Below are 7576 nucleotides of genomic sequence, written 5' to 3'. Positions count from 1 at the left end.
ATTGGGGTGCCAGAGCAGCGAACAGTTTTGACTGGGCTGAGCGGGAAACACAGTGTCTGACCAGTCACACGCTCCCCAGCACACCCGCTCTGCAGCGCTCTCCATGCTGGCACCTCTCTCTGGAATCTTGTGTCGAACTCCTCATCCGACTCCCTTACTGGCTCTATGTTCTCCCCCCAAAAAACGTATTGGGGTTTCTGTGGCCTACCTCGTTGGTATTTCTCCTCGTAATATCGCCGTTCCGCTTTTGCTGCCTCTATTTCCTCCTTCGGAAGACAATACTCCCCAGCCTGCGTCCAGGTTCCTACTCCGTCCAAAATCTCCTCCCAGGTCCATTCCTCCTGAACACGCTGCTTGGTCCTTTTATGGTGGGTTCTTCTGTCACGGCCGTCAAAAGGAGGAGACCAAGGCGCAGCGTAGTATGCGTACATTCTTCTTTATTATAAGAATGAACACTGAACAAAACTAACAAAATGAACCGTGAAGCTATACAAATGAGTGCTGACAGGCAACCACACATAGACAAGAACCCACAAACACCAAAGGGAAAATGCCTACCTAAATATGATCCCCAATCAGAGACAACGATAAACAGCTGCCTCTGATTGGGAACCATATCAGGTCACCATAGACATATAAATCACCTAGACCTACAACAACCCTTGACATACAAAAACCCTAGACAATACAACACTAACGTACCCACCCTAGTCACACCCTGACCTAACCAAAATATAAAGAAAACAGATAACTCAGGTCAGGACATGACAAGGACAGAACTGAGTGTGAAAGAGACAGAGATGAACACAGTTGGAACAGAATATCCCACATTCAGAACACAGTGGACCTGAGGGCAGGAATAATCCAAACCACACTCCTCACACGGCACCGCCAAGGAGTCTCTCTCTCTCTCTCTCACTCTCTCTCTGTGTGTGTGTGTGTGTGTTTGTGTGTGTAGAGGGTGTGTGCTCTCTGTTTATATAATGAAGCCCACAGCAGTCAGAGAGCTATCCTATGTGCTGCAGTGGTAACAGACTCAGTAGGAGTTGAGACTGAGGCCCGGTGAAGAAGCAGTAAGAGTTGAGATACAGGGAAAACACTATCTTCATCAACCAGGTATGTACATCAGGTGACTAGTTCTCTGCTCTTTGAGGTCTTGGCTGGGTAACTGGAAAACATAGTACTGGGCTTTAGAAAACATCATTGATTGATTGACATATTTTTGAGTAAGAGACTGGAGACAATGATGAACACCATGGGCTGGTTTCCCGGACACAGATTAGTCCTAGTCCCTTTCAATTAAGTGTATTGAGCATACACTTTAGTCCAGCACTTAATCTGTGTCTGGGAAACTGGCCCTGAAAACGTTCACAGTAACTGCTTCACAGACTGTATGCATGAAAACGTTCACAGTAACTGCTTCACAGACTGTATGCATGAAAAGGTTCACAGTAACTGCTTCACAGACTGTATGCATGAAAAGGTTCACAGTAACTGCTTCACAGACTGTATGCATGAAAAGGTTCACAGTAACTGCTTCACAGACTGTATGCATGAAAACGTTCACAGTAACTGCTTCACAGACTGTATGCATGAAAAGGTTCACAGTAACTGCTTCACAGACTATATGCATGAAAACGTTCACAGTAACTGCTTCACAGACTGTATGCATGCAAGTTTAAATGTTGAGACACAAGGTGAGGAATATGTTATGTTGCATGCTGAAAGGTTAGAATGAAGCCTATGTCTCCAATGGAGTTACTTTACCATGACCAGGACCCTTCACTATAGGGAGCAGGGTACCATGACCAGGACCCTTCACTATAGGGAGCAGGGTACCATGACCAGGACCCTTCACTATAGGGAGCAGGGTACCATGACCAGGACCCTTCACTATAGGGAGCAGGGTACCATGACCAGGACCCTTCACTATAGGGAGCAGGGTACCATGACCAGGACCCTTCACTATAGGGAGCAGGGTACCATGACCAGGACCCTTCACTATAGGGAGCAGGGTACCATGACCAGGGCCCTTCACTATAGGGAGCAGGGTACCATGACCAGGACCCTTCACTATAGGGAGCAGGGTACCATGACCAGGACCCTTCACTATAGGGAGCAGGGTACCATGACCAGGGCCCTTCACTATAGGGAGCAGGGTACCATGACCAGGGCCCTTCACTATAGGGAGCAGGGTACCATGACCAGGGCCCTTCACTATAGGGAGCAGGGTACCATGACCAGGGCCCTTCGCTATAGGGAGCAGGGTACCATGACCAGGGCCCTTCACTATAGGGAGCAGGGTACCGTGACCAGGACCCTTCACTATAGGGAGCAGGGTACCATGACCAGGGCCCTTCACTATAGGGAGCAGGGTACCATGACCAGGGCCCTTCGCTATAGGGAGCAGGGTACCATGACCAGGGCCCTTCACTATAGGGAGCAGGGTACCATGACCAGGGCCCTTCACTATAGGGAGCAGGGTACCATGACCAGGGCCCTTCACTATAGGGAGCAGGGTACCATGACCAGGGCCCTTCACTATAGGGAGCAGGGTACCATGACCAGGGCCCTTCACTATAGGGAGCAGGGTACCATGACCAGGGCCCTTCGCTATAGGGAGCAGGGTACCATGACCAGGGCCCTTCACTACAGGGAGCAGGGTACCATGACCAGGGCTCTTCACTATAGGGAGCAGGGTACCATGACCAGGACCCTTCACTATAGGGAGCAGGGTACCATGACCAGGACCCTTCACTATAGGGAGCAGGGTATCATGACCAGGGCACTTCACTATAGGGAGCAGGGTACCATGACCAGGGCACTTCACTATAGGGAGCAGGGTACCATGACCAGGGCCCTTCACTATAGGGAGCAGGGTACCATGACCAGGGCCCTTCACTATAGGGAGCAGGGTACCATGACCAGGGCCCTTCACTATAGGGAGCAGGGTACCATGACCAGGGCCCTTCACTATAGGGAGCAGGGTACCATGACCAGGGCCCTTCACTATAGGGAGCAGGGTACCAGTTGGAACACGTTCACATTTAACCTCAGTGGAATGTATCACAGAACTAAAAACGCAAATATGATTGTGTTAATGAAGACAGGGAGCCTATAAGGGAATCTGCACGGACATGCACAGAGTGAGCGATAGGAATGACAAGAAAGAGAGGAACTGAAGCATAGAGGCACACAGAGAGAGGGAGAGAGAGGGGGGGGGAAGAGAAAGAGAGGACCTGAAGCATAGAGGCACACAGAGAGAGGGAGAGAGGGGGGGAAGAGAGAGAGAGGACCTGAAGCATAGAGGCACACAAAGAGAGTGAGAGAGAGAGAAGCTGAGGCATGCACATACAGAGAGAAAGAGAAGAGCTAGAGAAAGAGAGAGGGGAAGAGAGAGAGAGAGAGAGAGAGAGAGGAAGAGAGAGAGAGAGAGAGAGAGAGAGAGAGAGAGAGAGAGAGAGAGAGAGAGAGAGAGAGAGAGAGAGAGAGAGAGAGAGAGAGAGAGAGAGAGGGGAAGAGAGAGAGAGAGAGAGAGAGAGAGAGAGAGAGAGGAAGAGAGAGAGAGAGAGAGAGAGAGAGAGAGAGAGAGAGAGAGAGAGAGAGAGAGAGAGGGGAAGAGAGAGAGACAGAGAGAGAGAGAGAGGAAGAGAGAGAGAGACAGAGAGAGAGAGAGAGAGAAAGAGAAGCTGAGGCATGCACATACAGAGAGAAAGAGAAGAGCTAGAGAAAGAGAGAGGGGAAGAGAGAGAGAGAGAGAGAGAGAGAGGAAGAGAGAGAGAGAGAGAGAGAGAGAGAGAGAGAGAGAGAGAGAGAGAGAGAGAGAGAGAGAGGGGAAGAGAGAGAGACAGAGAGAGAGAGAGAGGAAGAGAGAGAGAGACAGAGAGAGAGAGAGAGGAAGAGAGAGAGAGGAAGAGACAGAGACAGAGACAGAGACAGAGACAGAGACAGAGACAGAGAGAGAGAGAGAGAGAGAGAGAGAAAGAAAAAGAGAGAGGGGGAGAGGGAGGGGGGGGAGAGAGACTGAGATGAAGATTGAAGCTGAGGCATGCACGTTCAGAGAGAGAGAGAGAGAGAGAGAGAGAGAGAGACAGACAGACAGACAGACAGACAGACAGACAGACAGACAGACAGACAGACAGACAGACAGACAGACAGACAGACAGACAGACAGACAGACAGACAGACAGACAGACAGACAGACAGACAGACAGACAGACAGACAGACAGACAGACAGACGAAGAGTGAAGCTGAGGCATGCACGTTCAGAGAGAGAGAGAGAATCTCTCTGTAGGCTCAGAAAACCTCAGGAAACCTCAGCCTACGCCTTCACTACGGTGAGTCACTAAAACAACACAGAAATGCACTACAGAAAAATCAAAAACATCATGTCAGAAATCAACTCAATGTATTTGAAGAATCCATAGAATGTAACCACTTCTGAGAAAATTGGAAAACACTAAACAAACAACAACACGAAGAGTTATCAAATCAAACTTTATTTGCCACATGCGCCAAATACAACAAGTGTAGACTTTACGGTGAAATGCTTAATTACAAGCCCTTAATCAACAGTGCAGTTCAAGAAGAAGAAAATATTTACCAAGTAGGCTAAAAAAAAAGTAATAATAAAAAATAACACAATAAGAATAACAATAATGAGGCTTTATACAGGGGGCACCGGTACAGAGTCAGTGTGGAGGCTGTATACAGGGGGTACCGGTACAGTCAGTGTGGAGGCTGTATACAGGGGGTACCGGTACCGAGTCAGTGTGGAGGCTGTATACAGGGGGTACCGGTACCGAGTCAGTGTGGAGGCTATATACAGGGGGCACCGGTACAGAGTCAGTGTGGAGGCTATATACAGGGGTCACCGGTACCGAGTCAGTGTGCGGGGGAACAGGTTAGTTGAGGTAATCTGTACATGTAGGTAGGGGTGAAGGGACTATGCATAGATAATAAACAAACAGAGAGTAGTGTACAAGAGGGGGGGTGTCAATGTAAATTGTCCAGTGGCGATTTTTATGAATTGTTCAGCAATCTTATGGCTTGCGGGTAGAAGCTGTTGAGGAACCTTTTGGTCCTAGACTTGGCACTCCGGTACCGCTTGATGTGCGGTAGCAGAGAAAACAGTCTATATCTTGGGTGACTGGAGTCTCTGACAATTTTATGGGCCTTCCTCTGACACCGCCTATTGTATAGGTCCTGGATGGCAGGAAGCTTGGCCCCAGTGATGTACTGGGCCATTCGCACTACCCTCTGTAACGCCTTACGTTCAGATGCCGAGCAGTTGCCAACACCAGGCGGTGATGCAACCAGTCAGGATGCTCTTGATAGTGCAGCTGTAGAACCTTTTGAGGATCTGGGGGCCCATGCCAAATCTTTTCAGTCTCCTGAGGGGGAAAAGGTTTTGTCGTGCCCTCTTCACGACTGTCTTGGTATGTTTGGACCATGATAGTTCGTTGGTGCTGTGGACACCAAGGAACTTGAAGCTCTCGACCCGCTCCACTACAGCCCCGTCGTTGTTAATGGGGGCCTGTTTGGCCCGCCTTTTCCTGTAGTCCACAATCAGCTCCTTTGTCTTGCACACATTGAGGGAGTGGTTGTTGTCCTGGCACCACACTGCCAGTTCTCTGACCTCCTCCCTGTAGGCTGTCTCATCGTTGTCGATGATCAGGCCTACCACTGTTGTGTCGTCAGCCAACTTTATGATTATGTTGGAGTCGTGTTTGGCCACGCAGTCGTGGGTGAACAGGAAATACAGGAGGGGACTAAGTACACACCCCTGAGGGGCCCCAGTGTTAATGATCAGCGTGGCAGATGTGTAGTTGCCTACTCTTACCACCTGGGGGTGGCCCGTCAGGAAGTCCAGGATCCAGTCGCAGAGGGAGATGCTTAGTCCCAGAGTCCTTAGCTGTGGAGTGCGATTGAGATTGCGTCATCTGTGGATCTGTTGGAGCGGTATGCGAATTGGAGTGGGTCTAGGGTGTCCGTGAGGATGCGGATGATGTGAGCCATGACCAGCCTTTCGGGGCGGTAATCATTTAGGCAGGTTACCTTCGCTCTTTGGGCACAGGGACTATGGTGGTCTGCTTGAAACATGTGGGTATTACAGACTCGGTCAGGGAGAGGTTGAACATGTCAGTGAAGACACTTGCCAGTTGGTCCTCGCATGCTTTGAGTGCACGTCCTGGTCATCCGTCTGGCCCAGCGGCTTTGTGAATGTTGACCTGTTTAAAGGTTTTGTTCACATCGGCTACCGATAGTGTTATCACACAGTCATCCAGAACAGCTGGTGCTCTCGTGCATGCTTCAGTGTTGCTTGCCTCGAAGCGAGCACAAAAGACATTTAGCTTGTTTGGTAGGCTCGCGTCACTGGGCAGCTCGTGTCTGGGTTTCCCTTTGTAGTCCATAATAGTTTTCAAGCCCTGCCACATCCGACGAGCGTCAGAGCAGGTGTAGTAGGATTCAATCTTATTCCTGTATTGACGCTTTGCTTGTTTGATGGTTCGTCTGAGGGCGTAGTGGGATTTCTTATAAGCATCCAGATTGGTCTCCCGCTCCTTGAAAGCAGCAGCTCTAGCCTTTAGCTCGATGCGGATGTTGACTGTAATCCATGGCTTCTGGTTGGGATATGTACGTACAGTCACTGTGGGGATGACGTCATCGATGCACTTATTGATGAAGCCGATGACTGAGGTGGTGTATTCCTCAATCCCATTGGATGAATCCCAGAACATATTCCAGTCTAGCAAACCAGTCCTGTAGTGCAGCGTCTGCGTCATCTGACCACTTCCGTATTGAGCGATTCACTGGTACTTCCTGCTTTAGTTTTTGCTTGTAAGCAGGAATCAGGAGGATAGAATTGTGGTCAGATTTGCCAAATGGAGGGCGGGGGAGAGCTTTGTATGTATCTCTGTGTGTGTAGTAAAGGTTGTCTAGGTTTTTTCCCCCCCTGGTTGCACATGTGACATGTTGGTAAAAATTGGGTAAAACTGATTTAAGTTTGCCTGCATTAAAGTCCTCAGCCACTAGGAGCACTGCTCCTGGGTGAGCATATTCTTGTTTGCTTATGGCCTCATAGAGTTGGTTGAGATCGGTCTTAGTGCCAGCTTCGCTTCTTTAATATTAGACATCGCGCACAAGCTGTTATTGACAAAAATACACACACCCCACCCCTCGTCATACCAGAGGTAGCGTCTCTGTTCTGCCGGTGCATGGAAAATCCCGCCAGCTCTATATTGTCAGTTTCTTCGTTCACCCACGTCTTGGTGAAACATAAGATGTTACAGTTTTTAATGTCCCGTTGGTAGGATAATCTTAATCGTAGGTCATCAATGTTATTTTCTAACGATTGCCCGTTAGCAAGGAGAATTGAAGGCATTGGGAGTTTCCTCGCTCGCCTCCGATCCCCGATCTGGGTCCCCTTTTCCGGCGTCTTTTCTTCACGTAAAAGATGTGGGTCTGTTCCAGTGAAAGCAGGATATCCTTCTCGTCTGACTCATTAAAGGAAAAAGTTTCTTCCAGTCCGCGGTGAGTAATCGCTTTTCTGATGTCCAGACGTTATTTTTGGTC

The 7576-nt window shown here is 49.3% G+C and overlaps 1 protein-coding gene across 1 annotated transcript in view; it reads left to right on the top strand.

The window, feature by feature from the left end:
* The first annotated feature begins 964 nt into the window (after positions 1–964).
* LOC139570138 (uncharacterized) overlaps positions 965–7576 on the top strand; it is a 10104-nt gene continuing 3492 nt past the window's right edge. The window contains exon 1 of the mRNA XM_071391722.1: positions 965–1116. The gene's annotated coding sequence lies outside the window, so the exon portion shown is untranslated. The remainder of the gene's footprint in view (positions 1117–7576) is intronic.

This window comes from Salvelinus alpinus, chromosome 1, assembly GCF_045679555.1.
Source record: "Salvelinus alpinus chromosome 1, SLU_Salpinus.1, whole genome shotgun sequence".
Lineage (NCBI taxonomy): Eukaryota > Metazoa > Chordata > Actinopteri > Salmoniformes > Salmonidae > Salvelinus > Salvelinus alpinus.
This window is presented reverse-complemented; position numbering and strand designations above follow the sequence as displayed.